We start from the raw sequence: 20,402 nt of genomic DNA, 5'->3' as shown, positions 1-20,402 counted from the left end.
GAAAAGTCTTTCAATTGTCAGTTAGGCGACTACATATTGTGTAGTGCTTGCGGTAGCTTGAAGACTCATGAGAAATCCCATGCTAATGCCCTCAGAGTCTTTTTAATTAACAAACACTATCAAGGTTGATGGGTAACTGAATGTAACCGACTGCTATGCCTACAGAAACGGTCAAACTGGCATACTAAATATTCTCTGGATTCAAATTGACCGTATTCCTTGCTTTGTCAGTATACTTTGTTATAGTGGTCAAACTACCTGCTTTCGTAATATCAATATATTTATTAATATTATTAATAAGCATTATATAAATTATATATCTTTTTATTTGTGTTAACTCCTCTTCTTTTGGCAACCATTTAGATTTAGAGAATCATTCGTTTAACTTTAAACATTTTAAAATCTTACACTTTAATGGAACTCTATTATGTTGGAAAAATAATAGTATAAATGTACATATGTCTAATTCAAAACTTTTAAACGATCAATTGAATGTTTTGTCTTCTCCGATCTTGTATCCAATTAGAGGATAGGTATGAGGAGCAACTTATCCAATGGTATTTTGTCCACATTTGCTTTTTATTCAGAAAAAGGAAATAACTGATATCTCATTATTCAGGTAATATAAAAGAATGTATATATTATATTGATGCTATCTGAGAGTGTGTCTTAAAAGAAGAGAATAAAGCAAAAAGGTGAATTTGATGTTTATTTAGGAAATATTAGTTAAACAAGTATGGACAAAACTTGATTTGATGCAAATATGTGAACCAGGGCTCAAAATGGACCGGAACGCACCGGAGCGCCGTTCCTGTTCGTGAAATCGGTAAAATTATCGCTCCGTCTCGTGGAATAAATAATTTGACCGTCTGACCTGGTTAGGCCACATAATAGAAAATCTAACACTTATTTTTATGGAAAAAACACATATCTATACTTTGATAACTTTACTAGGTATGTAAAAATCTCAAAACTGTCGGCGCTCCGGTTCGTAAATTTTTCCATTTCGTGCGCTGATGTGGACAAAATAAATTTTTAAATGACTTAATAGGACAAAATGTATTTTGATGAAACCAGTTCAAGGAAAAGATTAATTATCAATTTTTCTTTTTATCCATTTTATTCATAATTTTTCTTTTAAAATTAATTATGTGTAAAACGTATCTTGTTTTTAAATATTGGATATAACTAGCGGTTAGTAAGTCTGTAAGTGGGTATTGCTTTATTATGTTCTTTGAACCTTTTCTTTTGTTAATAATTATAAAAAAATTCTTTGTAGTAGGTATCCTATTAGTTATGCCTAATGTTAAAATATTATTAATTACTAAATGTGAGTGCCTACTATTGTCGTATTGGCTATTTAATGTGTTTGTGAATGTTGTTGTCTCTTTCTGAATTATTCGGTTAATATTTATTGTTTTTTTTATTTTATATCAGTTGAAAATGTCCCCTTGAGGCGGACGAAACCAGTACAATTAAGTTATGTATGTATATAGTTATATATAATCTGAGTGTATTACTATTAATAAGAATTTGAAATGTTCGCCTAATGCTAATAAATGAGTCAATTTGATTTTTTTTTTGATTTTTCTGTTTATTGTCATAATATTATGAAAGCATGCGCCATACAACTCAAGCAGCTTTTCTACCTTCTTAGGTTCACGGTTGGGGTTGGAAAATAGGATAGGTGTAGCATCTGCTTCGCTTAGGGGAGGAAAAGGAATAACTCAATCACGCAATTAAATTAATTACTTTATGCCAGTTCAAAAAAAAAAACACGTTTATTGGAGCACCAATCTACAATAGTCAAAAATGATCTCTTGGACGAGAGCGCCGCGCTGATGGTGCAAACTGATTTTTTTGGAAAGTTTTATAGAAACTTAAATACATATAAATATATATTTATATATATATACATACCTACATATCTTCATATATTACAATTATTATTTACATAATAATGAAAAATATTTTTTTAAATCTTATTATAATATATAAAAGTATTCTTTTAACGTTATAACTGCTCAATCACTGTAAACTTGGCTGGATCAAATTGTATCATTTATTGTGGGGTAATAATATATCTGGTATTTACTTTCATCACGCATCAACCTTCTATTCATTGGAGTCATTCAATCTATCTACCTTCAATCATCCCTTACAATATATTTAATATATATAATATACATACCTACATATATTACAATTACATAATAATAATAATGAAATATATTTTTTTAAATCTTTTAATACCTCCTTTCTTGTAGTTTTTCCAATAATATTTTTTCGCACTTTTTGTTGCAATTAACAACACCTTCGCAAGTGAGTCCGTATTTAAAAAGTTCGGAGATTCTGCACACGATTCACTATTAAGTCGTTTTGCAATTGCGCCTTTACTATGTATGTGCATATTGTTATTCCTGGCCTTCGTCCACACACTGTTCATGTGACTAAATACTCTTTCTGGGTAATCTGACTCTCAGGGATGGACAAAATGAAAGACAAAATTTTCATCAGCATCAGAACGTCAGCTGAATGCAGAACTATTCTAACTTACATTTGAAATTTTTAAGGAGGAGTTTTTTGAAACAACTTACCTACTGAAATTATTTATTATCTTTATGGATAAATGGATGCATCATATTTTAGTAGGATTATTGATAAAAATAATGGTGCATACACTTATCCATATAAATAATGAATAACTGAAGTAGGCTGTTTCAAAAAACTCTTCTGCAAAATATTTCAAATGTGAGAATAGTTCTGCATTCAGCTGACGAGAAGGGACTGACGTGTCTAAATAGTAGTGGGGAAAGGAAGGTACGTTGGAGGAACGTTTAACGGGTTGACACGATTTTAATTTTGGAATAGTTTTCTCTAACTTTCCGGGACAATTTCGCATTCATCGGGGATCCAGGATGTTGGCAACCCTAACGACAGTTGGTGGATGTGATGAGAGAGAGGGAGAGAGACAACTGAGCAAGATGGAATACTGAGAGCTTTTGAGCGTTTGGATTTTGCTAGTCTTTCAATGTTTGGTGTTAGATTTGTTTGAGAGAAGCAGAGAATTCTTCAAATTTGAATCAGTTATTCGCGACCTTGTTTTGCTTTTAATCAATTTCATGGGTGAAAATGGTTGTTCACATCTGTCACATTATTCATGTCGATCCAAGCAACATGAATAACATGAGTATATAACTTTTTGCAAATTTTCTAAGCTCTGGGAAATGTTCACAGGGTAAAGAACGCCAGAAATTAATTAAGTATGTCAGAAGCATTTTGTTCTGGAAAAAGCTCATCAAATTTCATTTCCAATATTGCATTTGTTTTTAAAACAATCAGTTCCATCTGTATGTTACTAGGCATCTGCATTAAATTTTGTTCACTCAGTGAAAATGGGTTTATAAATAGCTACGAGCATGCAGTTTTCTCTAGAAAAATCATGAAAACGACTTTCAAATGACCTTGCAATATCTTGATTTTTTCAATATATTAAATTTGGTCAAATTGCTATTAGCCGAAACATATTCATTTTGCTCTTTCAAGTGTGGAAGTTGAATCAAATCCTTATTTTATAACTGAGAATGGACAGTTTTAATTTTATTTTATTCCAACAATTATGGTAATCTGTCAAAAAAATGGGACGAACTGATGAGTAAGGCTGTATTACTTGAACTGAGAGCAGGTATTGAAAATATGAAGATGGATTCAATTATGGCGCCTACTTCAAAAGAATAAGTGGGCGCAAAGATGCAATGCGCCACTCGTAATCATCCAATGCACCACGTCTGGCGCATGCACTACGGTTTGGCCACCACTGCTATGGTGTATCTATCCCCACGGGACACCACTGTCTTTTTACGTACCTATGAAACAATGTATTACTAACGATAGTTTATTATGTTATCAGTTATCACAATCATTGACGTCCCTAAGCTTAGCGCCCCTCTACCGTTTTAAAAAAAAATCTTGTTTAAGTAACAAAACATTGGCTATAACTTACTGATTGTAAAGTATTAATAATGCTTAGGCAAGAAAAAGATTTTAATATTTGCAATATTTGGGAAATGTGGCAATACTACTGCAATAGCTTTGTCTATGGTAAAACTGCTGTCCAAACGCCAGCTACGGGTGGTTTCTGTTCCAATTACGCATCACACCAATACACCATGGATATCAAACGCGAACCAGTTGATAGCGATTCAAAAGCTGAAATAATGCATTTGTTAAATGCTCCGACAAATCATCCAAACATTCCTGACGCTTACATAAAGCAAGAGGCTATCGACGATACCAGCAGCGGTTTTGAGGTTAGTTTTTAAAAACGTCTTATTTTATGAATGTATTTAGTTACGCATCTTATTTTATCGTTTATAACTCTGAACCATACCAATAAATATAGTAAATAATACGAAACAAAAATAACGTATTACCTACATATAAAATATACCTAGGTAAACTTATTGTTGCTCATGGCTAATATTGCCATGGTTGGATATGGTCACGACATATTTCAGATCTGTCAAATAAAATAAGACGTTAGGTATGTACCTACTTACTGTAGAAATTGTCGTACATATGTGTCGAAAATAAATGAATTTGAAATTGATAATAATCATTTTATCTTGTTTTAACATTTGACAATATGTATGTGTAACAATTAGATTGCAACGATGGCCGAGTGTCTTAAATGCCGGCCTATATAGTCGAGGGTCCCAGGTTCGAATCCTGGGTCTGGCAAGTACACATATTGTTATTCAATTTGTGTATGAGTCAGAGTATGGACCTAATAGGTTGAGCAAGTGGCTGACATCCATTTCTCGTAAAAACAAAAATCTGTCAATACAAACCTCCACTCTGTCGAGGCCCATATGATCTTATTAGGATCGGACATGGTCGAAAGAACAATTAGATTAATTAGGTTATTAAAGCGATGTGATCCCTTATTATCAACGACATTAATATGGACGATGCATCTGGAAAAAAAATGACACTCACTTTTTTGCCGGGTCTGCCGAATGGCATAATCTGTTCTAACGCCATTATAATAAAGGTGATATTGCTATAAATTCCCGATGCTTTTTGTCGGGTCTGCCAAATGGTTCGGTTCGAACGGGTTCGCTTAAATTAATATTGACACTAGAAACACTGTTCTAACGCCATTACAATAAAGGTGATTTGCTATAAATTCCCGATGCGTGATATCGCATAATGGTAATTGCGTGACGTCTACCTATACATGTGCGAATGTCTCTATGCGCGAATTTACTTGCTAGCTACTGTACTGTGTGCGTTGTCCATTAATAATGTCATTGTTTATTATGTTTTATTGCTGAAATCTATTCTAACAACGTGTCTTTCTACTGCCTAGGTACCTACCTTGATTGTAAGAAGTATTAGAAAAAATATTGCCTTTTGTCGAGTGACAGTATAATATTTCTGAAAACGAAACAATATACCATTGTATTTTCTATATTTATATTATAATTATAACTTTTCATCAAATTGATCGTTTCATTTTAAAATACTATATAGGTACCTATGTACTATTATATTTGAAAATAATCGACTACCTAATCTATTCATGTTTTAATGTTACAATACCTACCTAGGCTATCTATTAGGTACGTTTGTATCATTCAACCTGAATCTCAAACTAAACCATAGATAATAAACGTACAAATTGAATGAGTAGAAAGTAGACCGGAAATGGGTTGAGATTTGACGTTTGGTTCAGTATATCATTGAAAATAAAACCGTTCTCGGACCATCAGAAATGGTTTGACATGAAACGGCAAACCAATTCGGACGGTTCTTAGACTAATAATGATCTGTCAAACGTCAGAAAAGCGCTTCCGTGGACATTCTACCAAACGGTCCCAAATCCAACCGTGCGATTTGATTTGTTCAATTCAGGTTGAATGATACGAACCTATTGATAAAGGAGAACTATTTCTTTCCATTTGACAGGTACAAGTCACTACCTATACAAAAGATTTTTTCTTGTACCTAGGTCTATTACCCACACTGAACACTTTGGTATGTTTTCTACTCGGATATTGTGAATTATTCGTTGAATAATATATAATATAACGAGGAATCGTGTTCGGAATTTCGTATGTAGGTAGGTACGCAGTTTGCCATATCACACTTCAACATGAAAAGTTGTATCGGAAATAATATATGGTTGTATATTAAAGACCGTATAACCTCTTTTACCCGTCGGCACTGAGACAAATTCATGTCTAAATAAAACACGTTTATTTTCGGTTAAGGCTAACCAATTTTGAAAGTAGCCGATGTACTGAATTATTTGTTAGGTTAGGTTAGGTTTTCATTCTTGAATTCATGAATTTTGCGAAAGTCGGTTATGAAAATTGAATTAATGTTAATTTTTACTGAATCTAATATAATTGGATACCGTATAGTATTCGGTCATCTCTTTCCGATAATAATGATCCAGGCTGATACGATGAAATGTTTTACGTACAATTTACATGTAACCAAAAGGAATAGTTTCTAAAATTATCAGCAAGTGCATGTACGCTATAATTAAAATTTGGAATGATCTGGGCGTCGGTAAATAATTAAGACACTTAATTAACATCTTGATTTAAAAAGCAAAGTCCGCTTGCTAACAATAACATAGGTAATTTGACAGGTGAGCATTTCATATAAAAACTGCTGACTTGATATTTTCGTTTTTATTAGATATAACGTCCGTAGCTTAATTGGTCAAACACATTGGTCTTCCATCAAGTGGTCACAGGTTCAAGTTCCGTCGGACATAATAATATCTTTTCAAAAAACAGTTTTTCTATTAGGTATGCATATGTCAGATGTTTTCAAGTTATGTAGGTATGTTTGACAAGTTTTCTTGACAATCGAGGGTAGTGTTTGTCAATAAATTAATGATAATTTTAATGAAGTTTCTTTCAATTAAAAAAACTTGAATATTACAAAAAATATAAATGCATTGTTACTGATAATAATGAATTACTGCTTAAATTATCTGTCACTTTGTTTTTTTTTATTTAATAATAAGCTACGATGTCTCAATTGAGTCTTATTTAGCTTTACTTTTAAACATACACTGTTAATACATATTATTACAATAATTACTCATACAGTTATTACAATACAAATGTACAGGAGAGGAAAATAAAGAACAAAAACAATTTAAACTTGTAGGCCACACTCACTCAGAAACACTTGGACACACTGAAACGCCTTGATATTCGGCCGAGCTAAAAATATCGCAAGATCCAGTGGCAATTGGTACTTTTGTATACTTAGATCTTTAAGAAGCCGCTGTCTCTGGGTATCATACAAACAACGTGATTAAAATCTTCAATCTCACTTCCGCACTGTCAACCAGGCTCATTTATTATACCCAAGCGAGCCAGGGATGAGACAAGATTATAATAGTCCGCTCGACAGCGATTGATTGTGACAATTGTTTCCCTATTTAACATTTTATTGGTATACCATGGGTTATAACGCCTTCGATACAAACTTTCACCCCAATGGTCCGAATATTCCTATTTCGGTAACCGCACAAAACAGAACGTGACAAAATAGAACATGACAACAGAACGGTGACAACAGAACGGTGACAAAATAGAACAGTGACAAAACAGACCATGACAAAACAGAACAGCCAGAGGAAAAATAAAACATTTATTTTTCTGATTCTATTTATTAATTAAATATTTATAAAACTTAAGTTTATAAACGAAAGACACATACTTTCTTTTTTAAAAATTTTCAATTCTCAAGTGAAATTATCAATTGTTTATTAGGTATAAATATACATTTTCTTACGAAATCGTTAATTTGAAAATAATGCAATTTTTTATTAGCTTGCCAGGTATTATTAGCCAATGCTCAATGATCAATGTCATCTTCAATTTATCTGGCTGTTCTGTTTTGTTTTGTCATGTTCTGTTTAGTCATGGAACCTCCTATTCCAATCACGGGCTAACATATAGGTCCCACTTATATTATATAAATGTTATATATTAGTTTACATTACAATTTTATTGTAGTTATTGTTTTCAGCTAGATGACTTCAATGCTGAGTTTGTTCGAAACACAATACGTCCATCAGTCCAGTTAGATCCATTACCCGGATGTTCTTACTCAGAATACAATCCCGTGAAGCAGGTATATTGATTGCTTGGACATACATGTACTTTTAGGGTTTAAACGAAAAATATATGTGCTTTGTCACTGATAATGATGAATTATTGCTTAAATTGACTTGCCACCTTGTTTAAACACCTTTGATGCAATCTTTTACTCCGATCGTCGATCACAAGCCAACGAAGAGTATCAGTGTAAATTTTCAATCTTTTCATCCGCCTGGTACGGCTGGAAATTTCTTTTGTAATTTGTCTGTGAAGATATTATGTTTGATTATCTTATATATATATATATATAAATATATATAATTTCATATCTTTAGTGTCCTCTTACTGTTTTCAGAAAGATGACTTCAAAACCGTGTATGTTCAAAGCACAATGCGTCCATTAAGCTATGAGGATCCGCTACCTGGATGTTCTTATTCAGAATACTATCCGGTTAAACAGGTACTTATATTGTACATACATGTGCTTTTGGGGTTTTTCTTCATAGGGACTTTAATAGTTTTATTAAGGCTATACCTCAGTTGAGGCACGGTCTAAAAAGATCGTGGCTAGGCGATGCGCGGATTGCGGGTCGCGGGTGCAAATGACGCATATAAATCCATCATGTGTCCATTTAATGTTCTGTTTATTGTTCTATCAGTAACAATAATAATATATTCATTGACATGTTTTCTTTTAAAGTAAATGGGTAACGTTTTTAGTCATCTTTACACGATTTAAGAATTAATACGCCCGTCGCCATCACGACGCCAATTGACGTGTTTCCAGCTCGAGGTTGTCTCTCCGAATGGCAGCGAGTCCAAAATTTCGTCGCGCATATAGTTTAAAATTATTTGCCGTTTCACTGATGTTTCACCTTAATAACTAAGTAAATCCAGTACGAATCGAATTGTCGCCTATCTTTTGCTTCGCCTTGTGGTTTGCTGTGTGTACTAAAATCAACAACGGTACTGGTATTATTAGTAGTATGTATGTTTGTTTAGGATTTTCGGTCCGTTCTTTTAGTGCCGAGCCACACCGGGCGACTCTGGTCTCGAGACCAGTCGCCGAGACCAGACCGATGCATGCAGTTATATGGACCATGCCACACCTGGTCCCCCAGTAGTCGCGCAAGCAATAAAGTCGGGCGATCAGTAAAATCTCGTTCTTGCGCTCGGTCTGGTCTCGCGGTCTCACTGGTCGGGCGACCGGTAGCGATGTATGAAAACATATAGCTATGTATTGAGTGCTGCCACACCAGGCGATTAGTCACGGGCAGCCACGCCATTATATTTATTATTTTTTGCATACTTGCGTAAGTACGTACATTCATTATTATTATTTATTGACTGCCTTGGTCGCCTGCAAGTCGGCGGCAGCCACGCTGCGGAGAGAACGTATTTTTTTGCATACTTGCGTGTACATTCATTTTTATTTTTATTATTGGCTGCCTCTCTGCAGCCCTATGTTCTTACTAGTGATATTAGTCACCCGACGACATGACGTAATTGTGTCGTCAGCCAATACACGCTCGAGGCAAGCCGTCCAACGCACACGGCTCACCACAGATATTATTATGCTGAAACACCTATTTGTGTATGGGGATTGAGAGTCGCCCGGTGTGGCTCGGCTCTTAGACAACTAATGAATTCAAAATATGACAATTATTATTAATTGTGATATTATCAGATTTTTCCATTAAAATGGAATTCATTATTGGTCTAACTGTTGCGAATTCTTTTCTATTAACCTAAGCAGTTTTAACTTTTCATTTACCACTCATTAATTTTGATTTTCAGGAGACACCATTGATCTTGAAACACGAAAGAGACATTGATTCAATTGGCATTCAAAATAATAAATTATCTGTAGATATCACCGGGGAAATAAAATTGCATCAATCTCAGAATAGACAACCTGACATGTCTGAGATTCAGTTCGCTATGCCATTCATAGAAATCAAAAAGGAAATTACTATCGCAACTGATAAAGAAGTCTGTCTGGTGTTAAATAGAGCTTTATTTCATAAAAAGAATTATGTATGCGGTGTGTGTTTTGCTTATTTCGATTCTGAACGTAATCTATTGAACCACAAGAATTTGCATGACAATTCTTCACATGGTAATGATAAAAGTAAATGTAAAATCAACGATAACAAATGTAATATAACTAAATTAAGTCGTACAAGTAGCTTGAAAAGAACACGAATGGTGCATAGTGGTGAAAAAACTTTCAAATGCGATTCTTGTGATTACAAAACTGTGACATCTGGTAATTTGAATGTTCATAAAATGATTCATAGTGGTGAAAAACCTTTTGAATGTGATTCTTGTGAGTACACATGTGTAAGTTCCAGTTACTTGAAAAGTCATAAAATGGTTCACAGTGGTGAAAAGCCTTTCAAATGCGATTCTTGTGATTATAAATGTGCAAGGTTCCGTTACTTAAAAACACATAAAGTGATTCACAGTAGTGAACAGTCTTTAAAATGCGTTTCATGTGATTACAAAACTGTGACATATAGCCATTTAAAAAGACATATATTGATTCATAGTGAAGAAAAAGCTTTTTCTTGCGATTCTTGTGATTACAAAACTGCATCATCTAGCAACTTAAAAATACATAAATTGGTTCATAGTGGTCAAAAGCCTTTTCAATGCGAGTTATGTGATTACAAATGTAATTATTCCGCTAACTTAAGGATTCATAAAATTGTTCATAGTGGTGAAAAACCTTTTAAATGCGATTCTTGCGAGTACAAATGTGCAAGTGCCCGTTACTTAAAAGTACATAAAATGGGTCATAGTGGTGAAAAGCCTTTTAATTGCGATTCATGTGAGTACAAATGTGCAAGTTCCCGTTACTTAAAAATTCATAAAATGATTCACAGTGGTGAAAAGTCTTTTCAATGCGATTCATGTGATTACAAAACTGTGACATCTAGTCATTTAAAAAGACATCGATTGATTCATAGTGATGAAAAACCTTTTACTTGCGATTCTTGTGATTACAAAACTGTGACATCTAGTAGGTTAAAAATACATAAATTGACTCATAGTAGTGAAAAACCTTTCACTTGCGACTCTTGTGATTATAGATGCAATCTTCCTGCTAGCTTAAGGAAACATAAAATGGTTCATAGTAGTGAATAGCCTTTCACTTGCTATTCTTTTGATTACAAAACTGTAATATCTAATAACTTTAAAATGCATAAAGTGGTTCATAGTGGTAAAAAGCCCTATAATGTACATTATGTCATTACAAATGTACATTTTCCAGTTAGATAGACTCTCAAACGAATTCTTAGTTGTGACAACCAATTGATTACTTGCTATGTATGTATGTATATGTATTCCCTGCTTCTGTTTTTATATCAATAAGGATCATATTTAAATAGTTTAAAAATAAGTATTATATATATGTCTAGTGTTATATTCTGTGTGCAGATCATAAACTGATCTAAAAAACACATTTGTATAAAATAAATATGTGCCGAAATGAGAAACCATTTTTGCGGAGATAAATTAACTTGTGAACTTATTGCTCGTGACGTTTGGCAACATATTTAGTACCTACTGAGATTTTTTTGCATTACGTGCATAACGAATGTAATTTATTTTGTTGAAGGTATAATTTTCATTTATTTGTTTATCGACTATTTGTAGGTTTTTTATATTGTTATTACTTATGTATATTATAGATTATATTTTTACTATTTTCAAATGAGTTCTATATTTGTGTCGACAGATTTCAAAATCAGCCAAGTCCACCTTTAGGTATTTTTGACTTTTTTTATGAATTGCTGAAGAACTACTGCTTTCTAACATTTATGCATTATCAAAATGTGGAATTTAATAATTTTAAATATTCTAAAAACTTTCACCCTTGTGACTGTATTTGAAAAAACAAAAAGCTGTTTTTCTCCGATTCATCTATTATGGACTTGGCTGATTCTGAAATCTAGCGACACATTTGTCCTAATTTTTCAATTCGTATGTCCTACGAGCTGCATTTATCCTATGTTAGGTTAACTTCATAGTAACATTATAACATATTACCTATCTGTCTGTGGAAATTTCACTGGTAACGGAATTGCCGTTCTGTATTTTCAAATATGTCGTTGTAGCATTGTAACTGTTTGTTTTCCTCAATAAATACCAATATCTATATATATATAATATTATAAATATAAGTACTTACATTAAATACTATCTGAGTGTACTCAACTATTGATAAGCATTGAAGAGTGACATTCCAAACCGGCCTTAGTGCAAAATTAGAGGTTTTCATGTTTTGATGGAATCTGATAGTACAGTAGCAGTACTAAGGTAACGGTTGATACTTAAATTGGCCAAAGGAAATGCGCATGCGCAGTTGAACTCTTTTTGGTACGTCTGCGCTATAAACGGCCATAATATTGTATCAATGTAATACGTTCATACGTGAAATACTACAATGTATGTCTTATTATATTTGTAGTTTTCTGTACTTGCCTATGTATTTAGTTTTTTAAAACCTGTTTAAATATAAAATAATCTTAATATGTGTCGGTTTAACGATTTTTATTGTAGCTTAACCGTACTATTTTTTCTAATATACATATATTTATAGAGATGCAGGTTCGATTCCTGCCAGGTGTCTTACTTTTTTCAAAAAAGATTTTTCCTATTGGTTATATTATATTTTCTCAGAAGTGTTTTTATCAATAATTAGAATGGTACATTCTTAAATCTTGTGAATTATTCATTGAATAAAATAAATAGTTATTTAAAAAATATTAGCAAGTTCGAGTAAGTTAAAACATAAAATATTGGAGAAATCCATGACGTCGGTTAGTAATTAAAGTAGTAGGTACATACTTTGATTTAATAAACTAAAGCCGATTGCCAATAGTTGCTTGGTTTGGAAGAGCGCTGATGAGCAGGTATTAAGGACTAATAGTTAAAATTTGTCGTAATTAGTCTGTCACCCTCTAGCATATTGGACAAAATGCGCACAGGGCGTAAACCCAAGAGATGCAGGTTTGATTCCTGCCGGGTGTCTTATTTTTTCAAAAAAGATTTTTTCTATTGGTTATATTATATTTTATCAGAAGTGTTTTTCAAAATTATGTATGTTCAATATATTCATATTTTATAACCTAACGGAGTTTAAATATTATTAAAGAATTTCCTAGTTTAATAAGTTCATGTTCACACCAGGTAAACTATTTTTTTTAATGATGATCCCTATAATATGCTGTAAAAGTTACATTGTGTACGTTTTTATAAAAAAATGCAATAAAGTGAAAGATATTTAGTATTATTTTTATTCATCAGTCATCCCAAGAGACCTGTCCATGACTATATTCCATTACACAATCACAATTGTAAATACAAAAGATACTCAATTTTACTTTATTGTGCTTAGTTGCTAGGGATATTTTGAAAAAAAATAAGTTTTTGAATCGAAGTTTTACTATAAGTAGGTACTTGCCTACTTTTTAACATTATAAATATCAAACATTTTATTGTCCCGAAAAATTAAAAAGTAAATTATTGTAAATCAGAAAAATATGATGTTCTCAAAATCACATTTTTAGACTTAGGCCGGTTTGGAATGACAATCTTCAATTTGTAGTGTTTGCGTAGCTAATATAAATGTGTAAAAAAATGATATTTGGTATTCTCTCTTTATTTTATGAATGAAAGCATTCCATCCCTACTAGTTTGCCCTGACATAGATAAACTACCTATCTCAACATATTTCTGGTTCACTTCTGTTGTCGCAAGTAGCAATAACACGCGCAAATTTTCAAATGTTATTTGAATTATAGGTAGGTACTTACATAATTTTAAATGTACTTATTCAAATATATTTGCACTATACCTATCACTTACGAGTTTTGAAAGTTATCGGTTGTATTTTAAATGTATCTGAAACCGTGGACTCGCAATATTGTCTATTGAAGCAGAGTTGTCATTAATATTAGATTTAGTGATGTATATTTTTTTAGTAATGTATCTATAAAACATATGGCTTAGATATTGGAGTCATGAAAGGATGATAAAAAAATGGGGCGGCATTTTGGCGCTGCCTAGGGACGGCAATTTGTCTAGGGACGTCACTGCGGATTACTGAGAGAGTAGGTACTGTATCTCATATAATGCTTCAAATACACTCTATGACGATCGGTCATATATATGTCGAAAAACCCGTTTCCTATGTTGGCGTCCTGCGTCACAGTGTGTCACAGAGTGTAAATACGATGTCATAGCTGTTATACAATATGTATGTATAAATTTCGGAATGGCATAGATTTGATCATAGACACTAAAACGCTCTTAGCATATATGTGCCCGATCGTCATATAGTCTATTTGAACCTTAATGGATGTAGAGGTGAAAGTTTTGGATCCAAATGAAGCCAGAAAGAGGATGACTACTGAAGCGAAGAAGGAAAGGCCTACAGAAACAGGTATTTTGAGTTTATTAACTTCATACCTACTGAATTTATTCTTTGAGATTATAGTTTATTGTAGGTAACAGCACCGTATTGGAGCAAAGCTATTTTACCCACATACCTACCTAGTTAATCAGGTATATCTACTTTGGCAATAACTTCTTTTAACATTAGTATTCTCGATATTTCTATACGGAGTCGAGCCGTGGACCCTGAAGGCAATCAATGCCTTTGAGATGTGGTGTTGGCGCTGAATGCTTCGCATTTATTAGACGGAGCACTGGACGAATCAGTCAATCATCCAGAGACTGAAGATAAAGGAACGGCTCTCGACGATATGTCTGAGAAGAATTCTGCAGTTTTTTGGACATAATATTGTCAGACACGGACCGGACAACCCGGAGAGACTGGTAGTTTTGGGTAGCCTCCAGGGAAGGCGAAGCAGAGGAAGAGCGTCTTGCGCGATAGAGCGACCAAGTGAAAGAGCTGACTGGGGGCACCATCCATTCTGCTCTGAGAGAAGTGGAAGATCGAGAAGGATGGAAAGTCTTGATCGTTCAAAGGATGGCGAAATTTAAATGTAGTCACGATCCTCAGCCATGAGTGCACGACCAAGAAGAGAAGGTACATAAATTGAACAAACACATAAATTGTTCTTGCTGTTCTTTTATAATAATGTCTCACTTTACAAAACTGTTATGTGGGTTTCTCTAACGTACTTATATCTTTCTCCATACCTAGCCCTGCCCTATCACTGTCTTATCAAAAAATCGATCAGACTTTCAAAATTTTATTAATTTTACATAGAAAACATTCAATTTAACTACTTATACATTTTTATATTTATGCATAAGCAATTTATTTATCTACAAATAGCTAAAAGTAGATTTTTCTATACATAATAATAAATGAGTATCTATGATTTAAGGACCTAAAGAACCTGAGAGATCTTCACGGCAACGGGAGTGTTAAAAGTAGGTATTAAAACTAAAATGTCGAAATTTTTTATTACCTACCATAATGCGATGCTGTCTTGGAACACAATAATCATGATAGCATAAAGTAATTTGTCAGTAGGTACCTATATAAAAATAGGTAAAGTACTTATTTTAATTTATCAATAAGTAGGTAATGTGGCTTGACTGTTTTATTCGGTTAAGTTCAAAGATAAAAACATTACTTTGGTAGGTACTGACTACAAACTGTTTTGAAAATGACACTCTACTGGTCTAATCTCATGACAATATGTAATTTTTTTTACAGATATGATTATTTTGAAAAACATTAAAAAATCGATCGACTATTAGTAATTGTTGAACAATTAAGGCTATACTTCAGCTGGGGAACGGTCTTAAACGCTCGTGACTACGCGACGCGAAGATTGTGCAAATGAAGCGTGCAGAACAAAACATAATTTGTCATAAAAAGTCAACATGCGTCCATTTAATGTTATGTTTATTGTTCTATTGTTAATAATAATAATATATTCAATGACATGTTTTCTTTTTCAAGTAAATGGGTGACGTTTTTTAGTCATCTTTACACGATTTAAGAATTAATTCCCCCGTCGCTATCACAAAACAAGTTGACGTGTTCAGAGCTCGACTTTGCATGACAAAAGTGACAATTATTTGCCGTTTCAGTGAAGTACCGTCTTAACCAAAACAGCGTAATTATTAAACTTACCTACATAATTTTTCAAATCACCTGAGAGCGCTACAGCGAGTACATTATTATACCTAAGTTAAATTTTGTCGCAATTAGATAGGATACCTATATATTATAGCATTGTGGTTGATGTGCGTGGACGCGAATCACGATTCCTGCTGGGTGTCTTCAAAAAAGATTTTTTCTATTGATTACAAAAATTATGTAGGGACTTACCTATGTTCAATATATTATTATCAAAATTTTACATTCTTAAATCTCGTGAATTATTCGCTGTATAAAAAAAATGGTTAAGTGTATTAAATTTGTTAGCGATCAGCGAAAAATTAATGGTAGGTAATTTAATATTTGACATCTCTGTGTTCTTTCTTTAGAAAATATTAGGTAATTACGTAAAAACAAAGGTGAAAACGTTATCAAAAACATAATATTAAAATATTCTAGACATTTTTAGGTAGGAACGAATTTAAATAGGTAATTATTTTTAATTTTTTTAGGAATTAGTTGATTTTACCTTTACCTTTGTCCATGGTAAAACGGCTATCGTCACGACAGCTGAATATTCCATAATGTATAGCTGCATTGCTGACTAAAGAGGACTAAAGAATTAATAAGATGGCAGTGACAGCTGTCATAAGGCACAGAATAATGTAATATCTGTTCTATTTCAACATTTCATCAAATACATAAGATGGATATAAAACGCGAACAAGTTGATTGCGATTCAAACGATCAAATGATGCATTTGTTAAATGCGCCCACGAATTGTCCAAACATTCAGGACAATTACATAAAGCAAGAGACTGTCGAAGATACGAGCCGCGGTTTTGAGGTAAGCTTTTAAAAACGTCTTATTTTCTGAATTTCATTATGCTGCGCATCTCGTTTTACTGTTTTTTCTATGCTATTTTTCATCGGCATTCTTGTTGCTAAAATGTTTTTGGAACGATAGATTTGGTAGCCTGAACAATTAATTAATATTTTATAATCTGGCCAATTATCTATGTCGGCTCGCACATCGGAACTCGTCTTGCCTAAAAACGTGTCGAATACGTCGATGTGACGTCATCGTTATTTAACGAAACAACATAACAACCGTTGCCAGATGGAGCTTAGCAGATTGATCGAATGCAACTGTTTCATCTGAAAAGAAAACATCTGGCTGTTGCATTCGACATGTTGCATCCTTCTCGGGCTCCGATTCAGAGGTCGAAGTCACAAAGAAACACCTACGAATTGGTCATTCCTATACCGGCTCGCCGATCACTGCATTGAAATATCAATACGTATCGAAGGCTACGTGCGACTGTCGCTAGATAGATGTGCGAGTTGTGTCATGCAACACTTAGGCTGCGCGCACACGGCAAAGCGAAGTTTCGGATTCATCCGCCAAACGACGTTTGCGTTTTATTTGCGAGCCGATTGCGTTTTAAATGCGTGTCAAATGCGTCAATATTTCGACAATGCTGTCCAAGAGAAAACACGGTTTTCAAGGGGATTCATAAACGCCTTTTTTTGAAACTGCACCCTGCTGCGAGAGTATTTATCTTTCATTACAGTGGCGTACAAGGGTAAATAAATCAATATAAAATCAGTACGTAATATTGCATTATGCCTACATTTATTTTCCCACTATTGCTTCTTTTGGAGCTGGACTGTTTTATATCGAAAGCGTTTTGAAAATTACCTATTGTTGAGCCTATTATATACCATCATCATCAATACTATCGACCGAGGGTACTTGATGGAGTTTGAATTTAAATTCTAATTGATTTAAGTTTTGTACTATTATTATTTATTAATACAATAAAAAAAGATTATAAGTTAATACACGAAGAAAGGGTAAAAACCTTATTACCTAGATACCTACTAAGTAAAGGATTAAGTACAAAAACATAATATTTTGAATAATTTGAATATTTGCAGTATTCTAAAAACCTGTTGTAAATACTATTAATACATTCGGTAGGTAAGCAGTTTTACAAAATACTCGTATAATAAAAAGTTGTGACACAGCACAGCTATGAGAAGAAGTATTTCACGAGAAGAAAGGCTCGCCATATCTCTACGGTAAACTAAACTATTATTATTTATTTTGTAGTATGTACTTATTTAATTAATTTTTTTATTAGTTGACACTGTCATCTTCTATAGATACACTAAAATGGAAACGGGTACTAATAATAATATATTGAAGTGAGAATAATGAATACCCACCTACTACTATTGATAGGTATGTGCTTGTGTACTTGTATCGGTACAAGTATATTTATATTAATTATTGTTTTTTTGTTATAATATATTAGTTGCGATTAATTGACAATAAAATTTTGATAATTTATCTATTTAGCCGCTACAGTACCATATTATTCAATTACATATTCAAAAAAGTTGGTAGTTATGAATTCAAAACACCTTTCATAAAAAATAGATTGAAATATTAGTAGGTACCATCATCAATACTATCAACCGAGGGTACTTGATGGAGTTTGAATTTAAATTCTAATTGATTTAAGTTTTGTACTACTATTATTTATTAATACAATAAAAAAAGATTATAAGTTAATACACGAAGAAAGGGTAAAAACCTTATTAACTAGATACCTACTAAGTAAAGGATTAAGTACAAAAACATAATATTTTGAATAATTTGAATATTTGCAGTATTCTAAAAACCTGTTGTAAACACTATTAATACATTCGGTAGGTAAGCAGTTTTACAAAATACTCGTATAATAAAAAGTTGTGACACAGCACAGCTATGAGAAGAAGTATTTCACGAGAAGAAAGGCTCGCCATATCTATACGGTAAACTAAACTATTATTATTTATTTTGTAGTATGTACTTATTTAATTAATTTTTTTATTAGTTGACACTGTCATCTTCTATAGATACACTAAAATGGAAACGGGTACTAATAATAATATATTGAAGTGAGAATAATGAATACCCACCTACTACTATTGATAGGTATGTGCTTGTGTACTTGTATCGGTACAAGTATATTTATATTAATTATTGTTTTTTTGTTATAATATATTAGTTGCGATTAATTGACAATAAAATTTTGATAATTTATCTATTTAGCCGCTACAGTACCATATTATTCAATTACATATTACACATTACAAAATAAATAATAATAGTTTAGTTTACCGTATAGATATGGCGAGCCTTTCTTCTCGTGAAATACTTCTTCTCATAGCTGTGCTGTGTCACAACTTTTTATTATACGAGTATTTTGTAAAACTGCTTACCTACCGAATGTATTAATAGTATTTACAACAGGTTTTTAGAATACTGCAAATATTCAAATTATTCAAAATATTATGTTTTTGTACTTAATCCTTTACTTAGTAGGTATCTAGGTAATAAAGTTTTTACCCTTTCTTCGTGTATTAACTTATAATCTTTTTTTATTGTATTAATAAATAATAATAGTACAAAACTTAAATCAATTAGAATTTAAATTCAAACTCCATCAAGTACCCTCGGTTGATAGTATTGATGATGGTACCTACTAATATTTCAATCTATTTTTTATGAAAGGTGTTTTGAATTCATAACTACCAACTTTTTTTGAATATGTAATTGAATAATATGGTACTGTAGCGGCTAAATAGATAAATTATCAAAATTTTATTGTCAATTAATCGCAACTAATATATTATAACAAAAAAACAATAATTAATATAAATATACTTGTACCGATACAAGTACACAAGCACATACCTATCAATAGTAGTAGGTGGGTATTCATTATTCTCACTTCAATATATTATTATTAGTACCCGTTTCCATTTTAGTGTATCTATAGAAGATGACAGTGTCAACTAATAAAAAAATTAATTAAATAAGTACATACTACAAAATAAATAATAATAGTTTAGTTTACCGTATAGATATGGCGAGCCTTTCTTCTCGTGAAATACTTCTTCTCATAGCTGTGCTGTGTCACAACTTTTTATTATACGAGTATTTTGTAAAACTGCTTACCTACCGAATGTATTAATAGTATTTACAACAGGTTTTTAGAATACTGCAAATATTCAAATTATTCAAAATATTATGTTTTTGTACTTAATCCTTTACTTAGTAGGTATCTAGGTAATAAAGTTTTTACCCTTTCTTCGTGTATTAACTTATAATCTTTTTTTATTGT

The 20,402-nt window shown here is 32.5% G+C and overlaps 1 long non-coding RNA gene across 1 annotated transcript; it reads left to right on the top strand.

The window, feature by feature from the left end:
• The first annotated feature begins 4,118 nt into the window (after positions 1–4,118).
• Positions 4,119–11,509, top strand: LOC147076843 (uncharacterized). The gene is made up of 4 exons (XR_015069715.1): positions 4,119–4,310; positions 8,062–8,166; positions 8,488–8,592; positions 9,930–11,509. It is a non-coding gene; the product is annotated as an uncharacterized LOC147076843 (long non-coding RNA).
• The last annotated feature ends 8,893 nt before the right edge of the window (positions 11,510–20,402 follow it).

This window comes from Rhyacophila brunnea, unplaced genomic scaffold, assembly GCF_057557595.1.
Source record: "Rhyacophila brunnea isolate RB1 unplaced genomic scaffold, BYU_Rbru_1.0 scaffold_13, whole genome shotgun sequence".
NCBI classification, from domain to species: Eukaryota; Metazoa; Arthropoda; class Insecta; order Trichoptera; family Rhyacophilidae; genus Rhyacophila; species Rhyacophila brunnea.
This window is presented reverse-complemented; position numbering and strand designations above follow the sequence as displayed.